This window comes from Podarcis erhardii, assembly GCF_964252035.2.
Source record: "Podarcis erhardii genome assembly, chromosome: 13".
NCBI lineage: Eukaryota > Metazoa > Chordata > Lepidosauria > Squamata > Lacertidae > Podarcis > Podarcis erhardii.
The window spans coordinates 45941311-45952412 of NC_138502.1; the positions used below are offsets into that span (position 1 = coordinate 45941311).

At 45.4% G+C, this 11102-nt stretch overlaps 1 pseudogene across 1 annotated transcript; it reads right to left on the reverse strand.

Moving 5' to 3' along the window:
- Positions 1-8048: 8048 nt before the first annotated feature.
- Positions 8049-10657, reverse strand: LOC309327166 (heat shock protein HSP 90-beta pseudogene; annotated as a pseudogene). The gene has a single exon. The product of its transcript is annotated as a heat shock protein HSP 90-beta pseudogene (transcript).
- Positions 10658-11102: the final 445 nt, after the last annotated feature.

Here is an 11102-nt window from a genome sequence, read left to right on the forward strand (position 1 = left end):
AAGCTCTAAGGAGTTATGGGATAGCGTCATTTGGTGGAGATTTATTTCAGAAAAAAAATGGTTCCTATTTTTGAAGCAATATAAAACAAAGGAAGCAGTAAGCTAATGACTTAATTTATTGGGTTTTTATATATGTTTGTGCATTATGGAACTGGAAAAACCAAATAAAATGACAAAGGGGGAACACTTACTCTTTGATGTACCTATACGCCCAAATTACTATGGAATCCTCTATATGGCAATGGGACTCCATACCAGGTAAGTGTCTGCCTTTATGTTGTTATTACTGCTATATAGTATTTCCATTTAGATGGCAGTAATAATAATGATAATGATGATGATGATGATGATGATGATGATAATGATAATAATAATAATAATAATAATTTATTATTTATACCCCGCACATCTGGCTGGGCTTCCCCAGCCACTCTGGGCGGCTTCCAACAAAATATTAAAATACAGTAATAGATCAAACATTAAAAGCTTCCCTAAACAGGGCTGCCTTCAGATGTCTTCTAAAAGTCTGGTAGTTGTTGTTCTCTTTGACATCTGGTGGGAGGGCGTTCCACAGGGCGGGTGCCACTACCGAGAAGGCCCTCTGCCTGCTTCCCTGTAACTTGGCTTCTCGCAGTGAGGGAACCACCAGAAGGCCCTCAGTGCTGGACCTCAGTGTCCGGGTAGAATGATGGGGGTGGAGACGCTCCTTCAGGTATACTTTCCAATAGCTTCCAATTGTTGAAAAAATGTGAGGAAAACCTCTAATTCATACTTAAAAAGAAGGATGGAATTGTCTTAGCTTTCCTTTCCCACCATCTTCTCACTTTCCATTGGATGCCGAGTCTATAACCATAGGTTTTGGGCAGAGCAGTGAATTCTGCTAAACAAAATAAAAAAATTCCTTCCAGTAGCACCTTAAAGACCAACTGAGTTAGTTCTAGGTATGAGCTTTCGTGTGCATGCACTGGAAGGAATTTTTTTATTTTGTTTTGACCATGGCAGACCAACACGGCTACCTATCTGTAACTTCTGCTAAACAGTAATTGCAGCATCCTGAAGCAGCTGCTTCCACAGAATAAAGTGCGTAATAATAGTCTGCTTAATTTAAGATGCCAGAGGGTACCAATTTCTAAGCTTTAACTATGTTATTTTTAATGGTGATGTTAACCCTTATAACTGCTGGTCCATTAGAGAATGAAACACAGGAACTCAATCCAACAAAATTATCTCACTTATGTCATTGAGAATGCAGTCCTCTGTTTCTGATTGAATTTGTGGGAACCAGGCTGTCTTCTGTTTGCTAGCACTTCCTTCTCCCAAGGATATAACGGCTGCTTCTGGCATTAATCCATAGCTTCATAAACCATGGTTTATGAAGCCACGGACAAGTGCTGTGGCTAATTATTCCCCTCTTTCATTTCATGCAGCAGTAAGATAGGATGCAGTCACGAGGCTTGGTGCTTGCGCACACACACACACACACACACACACACACACACACACACAGTCCCCTTCTATACAGCCTGTCAAGTCTGCAATGCTGAATGGAGACCGCTCTGTACATTAACAATCAAATATTTGTTTTTCTCCCCACTGGATAATTACTAAAGAAGATGGTCAAAACAACCTGACCTAAAACCAGATGGAATACTTCCATGTTGCCAAACTAACAGGGAGGATGAGAGGAGATACGGTACCAAAAGTGAATAAGGAGTGGGCTATCTTTAAGGAAGGCATCAAAATTTATGTGGGAAAAGTAGAATTTCTGACAGATACTGAGTGAATCCAGAAAATGATTAGAGTGAAAGGAGAGTAAAGTTAAGATAAAAGAAGAGATTAAAGAAATAATGAAATGCGTTTAAGCTAGTTGGAAAAATAAAGTAACGTAACAAGAACGGCTGGAAGTCAAGTCACTTGGTGGGTGTTCGTATGGGGTAGGTGTGTAGGTATGTTGATATGTATAGTATAAGGTAAAGGTAAAGGGACCCCTGACCATTAGGTCCAGTCGTGGCCGACTCTGGGGTTGCAGCGCTCATCTCGCTTTATTGGCCAAGGGAACCAACATACAGCTTCCGGGTCATGTGGCCAGCATGACTAAGCCGCTTCTGGCAAACCAGAGCAGCACACGGAAATGCCGTTTACCTTCCTGCCAGAGTGGTACCTATTTATCTACTTGCACTTTGATGTGCTTTCGAATGGCTAGGTTGGCAGGAGTAGGGACCAAACAACAGGAGATCACCCCGGTGCAGGGATTCAAACTGCCGACCTTCTGATCGGCAAGCCCTAGACTCTGTGGTTTAACCCACAGTGCCACCCGTGTCCCATGTATAGTATAGGTAGGTATTATATAGAGTAATGTAGGTATGTTTTATGTAATGAAAATTAGGTAGTGTGTTGTGTATGTGTATTGTGTAAATGTATATGTACCGGTATGTGTTTTATATGTTAATTAAAACAACAACAACAACCTGACAGACTTCAGTCTTCCAACTAAACTCATGCCTTCTTGTTACTCATGATGATCCAGGAAAGTTCTACAGACACCCTTTCAATTCAACCCAGCTCCTTTTATCCCTGAGGTTCTAGAAGCCTGGTGAAATTATTTGGCCATCCCCTTTACCCTTACACCTCCTTAGGAAGGAGCACTAGTCCATGGCTCCATAAACCATAGTTTATTAATATAAAGAGCATTAACTCCTGTATCCTGTGGAATAGGAGGGACGCAGGTGGCGCTGTGGTCTAAACCACTGAGCCTCTTGGGCTTGCCAATCAGAAGGTTGGCGGTTTGAATCCCCGCGACGGGGTAAGCTCCCGTTGCTCGGTCCCTGCTCCTGCCAACCTAGCAGCTCAAAAGCAAGTCAAAGTCCAAGTAGATAAATAGGTACTGCTCTGGTGGGAAGGTAAACGGCGTTTCCGTGTGCAGCTCTGGTTCGCCAGAAGCGGCTGGCCAGTAAAGCGAGATTAGCGTTGCAACCCCAGAGTCATCCGCGACTAGACCTAATGGTCAGGGGTCCCTTTATCTTAACCTTATCCCGTGGAATAAGTTCACTCTGGGTAAGAAGGAAAAGCTAGACCTCAACACCCCACCTTAATAAAGCTGCATATGTCCTTATTGGCAGACAGGACCCCATGTTCTGAAATCTATGGGCAAAAGTAGTAGGCACCATTGGAGAGTTTCATGTGACGTAATCAGTGTGGCCCTTCAAAGGAACTTGCATCAATACACGAGTTCCCCTTTTCAGATTCTGAATGGTTGGAAGGGTTCGTATGAGTTGCTTCTTTGACCATTTCAAATGCCTTTGAGGAATGGTAGTACAGTGGTACCTCGGGTTAAGTACTTAATTCATTCCGGAGGTCCGTACTTAACCTGAAACTGTTCTTAACCTGAAGCACCACTTTAGCTAATGGGGCCTTCTGCTGCCGCCGCGCCGCCGGAGCACAATTTCTGTTCTCATCCTGAAGCAAAGTTCTTAACCTGAAGCACTATTTCTGGGTTAGCGGAGTATGTAACCCGAGGTACCACTGTATTGCCCAACGTTTCCAAAGGGCCTAAAATGTAAATTGGCGCCTGCTATTTTGCTGATTTCCTCAACTATTCTTATTTAGAAATATTAACTCTTAACACAGTTCCACTATATATGTGCAAAGGTATCGCTAGAGAAAAATAATTTTTCGAAAGCTGCTACATTTCTGGGCATATCCATCCTTCTCAACGTGGTTTGTATATAATGTTTTATTTGTAAATGTTGAAAAAAGGGCAGTACCTTGAGTCATATCAGATCATGGATGAGTAAACTAAGGATCCGGCCCAACTGCTTTCTAAATCCAGCCCGCAGATTCACATGAGTAGAATGTGTGCTTTTTATTTAAAATGCATTTCTGGGTTATTTGTGGGGCATAGGAATTCATTCATTATTATTTTTTCCAAAATATAGTCCGGTCCCCCACAAGGTCTGAGGGACAGTGGACCGGCCCCCTGCTAAAAAAGTTTGCTGACCCCTGTATTAGATCCTCAGATCAAAGGTCCACTGAGGTAGGGGTAGCCAGTGTGGTACTCTCAAGATCAATACTCTGATCAGTCCCAGACAGCATAGAACCACCCTGAGACCTCCAGGTATAAGGTGATATATAAATTCAATAAATAATAATTCAATAAATAACAATAGTAATCCCTGATCTAGAACATCTTCTTTCCAGTGGAGAATGCTTTGGGGAAGTATACAAGCAGGGCAAGAAATCAGCAATCCTTTCCCCCCTGGAAGGTTCCATGTTCAGGGCTAATTGCTGTACGCAGGGCTGGATCTAGGTTTAGATTTAGGGCAGGATTTCAGGGCTAATAGCTGTACCCAGGGCCGGATTTAGGTTTGATGAGGCCCTAAGCTCTTGAAGATAATGGGGGCCCTTTATATGTCCAGCTGTTGTTTGTCAACAACAAATTGTCACTGTTTTTTTGTGTTGAATATATGCTATATGGTATTTTATGGAACTACACAACACAAAACACTGTTGCTGTATGTAGGTTTTATTTTATTTGTTTTTTTATCTTATATTTTGGAAATGTATGTCCAGTTTTTCCCCCTTTATTTTTTGGGGGCCCCCAAGAGAGTGGGGCCCTAAGCTATAGCTTGTCTAGGTTATATGTACCATTCTCCCAACAATCTGTATAACCTTCTGGGTTATACAGCATTTTGTGCCATCAAATTCCATATGATAAGCAAGTGCTGTGTGAGAAATGTCTTGTTTTGGATGGCACAACCACATGAATGGTAATGTCTGAGTGAATTTAGGAAACTTCTTTGTTATTACTGCTTTGATTCCTCTTTTCATTTCCAGAGATTTCACTTTTCTCATGCTTCTTTTGCCTCCTAGGGCTTTCCTCCCAGGAAAAAAAACCCCACAGCTCTTTAGTGCTCATTTGGAACAAATGGCCATTTGGGTTTTCTCCAGATGGATCTTTGCTCCAGTTTAGAGCTAAAGAGCTCCCTAGAAAGGAAGAGGGCAAGAGGAAAAGCAGAAAACTGCTTGCCTATAAACATGTCTAGAAACCATGGGGCAATGACCGCTCCCCGCAAAAAACGGGGGGCGCCCTTTGCGTGGACGCGCGCGGCCCCTGGATCTGGAGGGGCTCCATCAGCATAGGCTTGGCTTCGCCTTCCCTCAGGTGGGATACCTGGAGGTCTCCGCCTACCTCAGTCAGTTGCCCAATCCCGCCTGGGGGAAGCGTTGCCAAGGAGACCAGGCCAGGTAGGGGAGGGATTACCTGCCCACACAATAGAGGGAGGATCTTACCTGGGAATCCTCACTTGGCTCCAGAGCTTCTCCCGCCCTACCCACCCTCAGTTAATGTCTTCTTTTGCAGGTTAACTTTTCTTCACAGGTTTTGCAGGTTAACTTTTCTTCACAGGTATGCGGGCGCTGCTACGTTAAGGTTGCTGTTAAAGGGCCGGAAAGGAATTCCCCTGCATTGGCAGGTTTCGCCTTTCCCGTAGCAAAACGTCACAACTTTGGCGGTATCAGGCCTTGGGCGGAATCCTTTAGTCCATCTTCCTCTTTGCAGCGGCAATACCAGGGTTCCCCGTTAAAGGGGTTTCTGAAGGGAGGCTTTGACCGTACGCCGAAAGGTCGTCATTGCTCTCCCCTGCGGCGGCAGCGCAACGGGGGCGGCTATCTCTGCTTGAACATATGTTCTCCAGAGCCGGCCCATCCCCCCCCCACACACTGGATAACCCTGATGCTCCCTAGGTCCCCGGCTGGGGACTGGGGAGGGAGAACGCCCAATGCCTGAGCCAAGGTCTACCCACATTTGAAATTTAATAAAGTTGTGGCCAATTTAATCCCATAGCACATTGTCTTGAGTCGTTATTCCACATGACGGGGGGGCCGTTCGGGATCTGGGGGACTCTGCAAACAGAAGTGTGGAAAAACCCTTAGCTGGCAGTGTGTGTGTCACACAGAATCCCTCAGAGGGACCCTAATCGATTCCTGCACCAGTCTATCACATGCCACATTACTTGGCCATATCTCTAATTCCCACAGGTCCACATCCTTAATTTAAATCTCTATTAGTATACTGTATTGCATTTGCTATACTTAAGAACTAATCTCATGTAGACAGTGCCACAGGAATAAAAGAGGCTCCGGAATATGACTCCACAAGGGAGGTTTGTTTCCTCCCTGGATGTTCCTTGAGAACAGCGACGTTCTTTTGGCAAAATGATCTCTGTAACCTTGCTAAAATTAAGCCCTATTCTACTCTAATTTGCTTGAGTAAGTCAAGTTTCAGTTCACCGTTTCAAACAGTGTGTGTGTGAAAGAAATAGGAAACTTTGTTTAGTGGTTCCCACAACATTATGGTGTTTCCTTGGTGTGTTTTAATGAAGTATTATTATGCCTAACTGATATTTATAGTTTCCTTGCATCATTTAACTCCCCCCCCCCCTTTCAGGAAAGGAAACACAGGTATGGCAATTGGAAGCAAGTGTATTGTTCTTTTAAATCTGTCCCTGAGAACTTTCCAGTTGAAGACGGCGGAAAAGTCATGAGTCAGTGTTTAATTTGCTGTTTACAATTTTGCTTGTTTACGGTTTTCCAAAAGTAGATTAAGCAATACCCTTAAGTATATGCTATTATGGATGAATGAAGCATAATTACATATAATACGTATTTATTAATTCCTACCTCTAATCTACAATGTAATTTATTCCAAACAACAAATGCCCAGAGTTGTTCACCCACTACCCAGAAACAAGAGATCATGTCCCCATAACTCTATTACTTCCTCACTCTTGAGAGATAGGAGGAACATACTGTGGAAAGAATTGATGGAGCCTCAAAAACTGGAAAACTTTACTGGAAGTTGATATAGTAGGAGGCATTAGAAAAAAAGGCAAAGGACCCCTGGATGGTTAAGTCCAGTCAAAGGCAACTATGGGGTTGTGGTGCTCATCTTGCTTTCAGGCCAAGGGAGCCGGCCTTTATTCACAGAGTTTTCCAGGTCATGTGGCCAGCAGGACTAAACTGCTTCTGGCGCAATGGGACAACCGTGACGGAAGCATACAGAAATGCCATTTACCTTCCCATCGCAGTGATACCCATTTATCTACTTGCACTGGTGTGCTTTTGAACTGCTAGGTTGGCAGGAGCTGGGACAGAGGAACGGGAGCTCATTCCGTTGCGGGGATTCGAACCGCCAACCTTCTGATTGGCAATCCCAAGAGTCCCAGTGGTTTAGACCACAGCGCCACCCGCGTCAGTAGGAGGCATGGAACTAATTTGAGACACGTCTCCCTAAAAAAATAAAACTAGATCTGAGGCGACACCAGTATTGGGAGCCGTTTTAAGATTTCCATCATATATGCAACACACATACATGCATGCAGTGGAGATTTAAAATCAGGGTTTTTCTTCTCTGAGATGGGCTGCCTTGCCAGGCCGACAAGCCCCCTCTGCCCTTCACTTCCCTCCACAGTACCTGCAGACCACTGGAACCACAATTGGTCTCCTCTGCTCAATCCACCAGAGCCTGTCTCTGTATTAACTCTCTGAGGGTTTGAGAACCATTGGTTACCCTCACTTGCTTTAGCTGGCTGGTCAAAGCCTTTCCTGGGGTGTGGCTGCTGCTACACGCTGCTGGCTTTTACAGACCCTCCAAGTGTCCCTGTTTTCCAGGCACATCCCTAATTTGGAGAAGCCGTCTCGGTTTCTGATTTGATCCCACAATGCCCCACTTTTCCTTAGGATGTCTCTATTTTCATTGGAGAGATGTTGGAGGGTATGGAGTTATCCAACCCCCAAGCTGTCTGAAGACAATCCTGTATAGGGAAGGTTTTTTTAAAAAAGTTTAATGTTTTATTATGTTTTTATATATGTTGGAAGCTGCCCAGAGAGGCTGGGGCAACCCAATCAGATGGGTAGGGTATAAATAGTAAAATTATCATGATGGAATGGGACATCCCTATTCTCACTGGAGAAATGTTGGTGGCCTGCTTTTAGAAGCCACAGGTGACAATTACAAGACATTTGTACTGGCAGTAAACACAGAACGAAAGTAATATATTGAAGCCTTTAATGTGCCTTGTTTTCATCAAGGTAAACCACATTCTTTGTTATTTTAATTCCAGTAAAACAAAACCAAATACAAACAGCCAACAAGAGTACAAGTCCCTGCTCTCTGAGCGCAAAGGGCAGCAGTGAGGCAAGGAGTCAACTCACTGCTCTATTAGAGGGGAGGACATTCACTGTGTTCACCTCAGCTATGGTAGGATGGATGCTTGGTGGCCCAGCAGAAAAAGGATAAAACCCGCATGGGGGGAGGGAAAACCTCAAACCAGTGGGCCGGTCCCTTTCCCCTAAAGCAGCAGAAAGACAGATCAGATAGGTGTGGAGACCCCTTGCCACACTGGCTACAGGAGAAGGTAGTGAGAGACTGCTTACGAAGGCATGCCAGAGCACTGCCGGAGCCAGTCTTCCTGAGCAAGGCGATGGTGCAGGGAATGGATGGGGGCAAGAGAGGGGGGAGGTCAGCGCCCTCTCTTTAATCCACCTCCTCCATGCGTGAGGCATCCTCGTCTCCTTCCAGAGGGGGAATATCTTCAGAGACAGCGGCACTAGGATCTTCAGCAGCAACCTCATCTTCATCAACCCCGAGCCCCAGCTTGATCATTCTATAGATATGGTTGGAGTGACTCTGTGGATCCTCCAAGGAAGAAGAAGCCAGAGGAAAGCAGTGCTGTCTCAAAGAGCAGCACCACAAGGTCCTGGACGGCCTGGTCGTTCTTGTCTGCCTCAGCCTTCTGACGCAGTGTCTCTACAATGGGGTGGTCAGGATTGATCTCCAGGTGCTTCTTGGCCATCATGTAGCCCATGGTGGAGTTGTCTCGCAAGGCCTGGGCCTTCATGAATCGTTCCATGTTGGCGGTCCAGCCATAGGTGCTGGTGACAATACAGCAGGACGAGGAGACCAGCCTGTTTGAGACCGTCACCTTTTCAACTTTCTTCTCCAGGATTTCCTTCATGAGTTTGCAAAGGTTCTCAAACTTGGCTTTGTTCTCCTCCATCTTCTTCTTCTCGTCCTCATCCTCTGGCAGCTCCAGCCCTTCTTTGGTGACAGACACCAAGGTCTTGCCATCAAATTCCTTCAGCTGCTGGACGCTATACTCATCAATGGGCTCTGTCATGTACACCACCTCAGAACCACGTTTCCTCACTCGCTCCACAAAGGCAGAGTTAGCCACCTGCTCCTTGCTCTCACCTGTGATGTAATAGATGCTTTCCTGGTTTTCCTTCATACGGGACACATATTCGGAGAGGGAATTCATCTCGTCGCCGGAGTGGGAAGTGTGGTACCGCAACAGGCATTTCCTGTTGGTAAAGTCCTCATGGATCCCCAGCTTGAGATTTTTGGAGAAGGCCTTGTAGAACCTCTTGTAGTTTTCTTGTCTGCAAAAAGCTCCAGGCATTTCTTGATGATGTTCTTGCGAATCACTTTGAGAATCTTGCTTTGTTGCAGCATCTTACGGGAGATGTTCAGGGGCAGATCCTCGGAGTCTACTACACCCCGGATGAAGTTCAGGTACACTGGGATGAGTTCATCACAGCTGCCCATAATGAAGACGTGCCTCACATAGAGCTTGATGTTGTTCTTTTTCTTCTTGTTCTCAAAGAGGTCAATGGGGCCCGGCGTGGGATGAAGAGAAGCGTCCGGAATTCCAACTGCCCCTCCACAGAGAAGCGCTTAACAGCCAGATGGTCTTCCCAATCATTAGTAAAGCTCTTGTAGAACTCGCCATAGTCCTCCTGAGTGATGTCATCAGGGTTTCGGGTCTTGTTCAGTTCCTCCTGGTCGAGGTACTTTTCCTTGATCTTCTTGGCCTTCTTCTTCTTGCTCTTGCCACCTTCCTCCTCTTCATCTGAGCCCACATCTTCAATCTTGGGCTTCTCCTCCTCATCCTTGGGGGCTGCCTCTTCATCCTCCTTCTCCACTTTTTCCTCTTCCGCCTCATCGTCACTCATTTCCTTCTCACGCTCCTTCTCCAGATAGAGGGTGATGAACTGGGAGTGCTTCTTCACCACTTCCTTGATGCGACGTTCCTCCAGGTATTCAGTCTGATCTTCCTTCAGGTGCAAGATCACTTTGGTACCACGGCCAATGGGTTCGCCATGGTCAGTTTTGACAGTGAAGGAGCCGCCTGCAGATGACTCCCAGGCATACTGTTCATCATCGTTGTGCTTGGTGATAACCACAACCTTCTCAGCCACAAGGTAAGCAGAGTAAAAGCCCACACCGAACTGTCCAATCATGGAGATGTCTGCACCAGCCTGCAAGGCTTCTATGAAGGCGGCTTTGGTGCCAGACTTCGCAATGGTGCCCAGATTGTTGATAAGGTCTGCCTTTGTCATGCCAATACCGGTGTCCACCAAGGTGAGGGTGCGATCATGAGGATTGGGAATGATATCTATCATCAGCTCTTTGCCACTTTGCAGCTTTGAGGGATCTGTCAGACTCTCATAGCGGATCTTGTCCAGTGCATCAGAGGCGTTGGAAATGATCTCCTGCATAAAGATTTCCTTGTTGGAGTAAAAGGTGTTGATTATCAGGGACATAAGCTGGGCAATCTCTGCCTGGAAGGTGTGTATCAAAACAACTGCTGTACAACTACTGTTTATATGGTTTACTTGAACCCACAGGGACACAGGTAAGAAATATTTTCATGAACAGAAGGATGGAGGATGTGCGCATTATAAGAAACCAAGTTTGTGTTCAACCAAAAGATGAGGATCTCCCATTCCTTCACTCTGTGCCAGGTCATTCAGAATATCCTCAAACCCAATGCAGTCACAGTTGCCTTTCCAGATATCCAGGGACAAGTTAGAACTAGGAAGGAAAGGAAGTCGCTGGAGCAGCTTCACTGCTTGGAATTCCATCTGCAGCTTCAGCTGTGCATGCAGCCCCGGAATATTTCTCAGAGTAGAAAAATTCATATTATCTTGATTTAGCAATAACAACAACAAAGTTATCCGGTGTGTCCAAAGGATGAACAGGGAAAAGTTCGCTCTTCACATTTGTAAAGCCTCTATTTATCACATCACAGCTTTCAAATGCT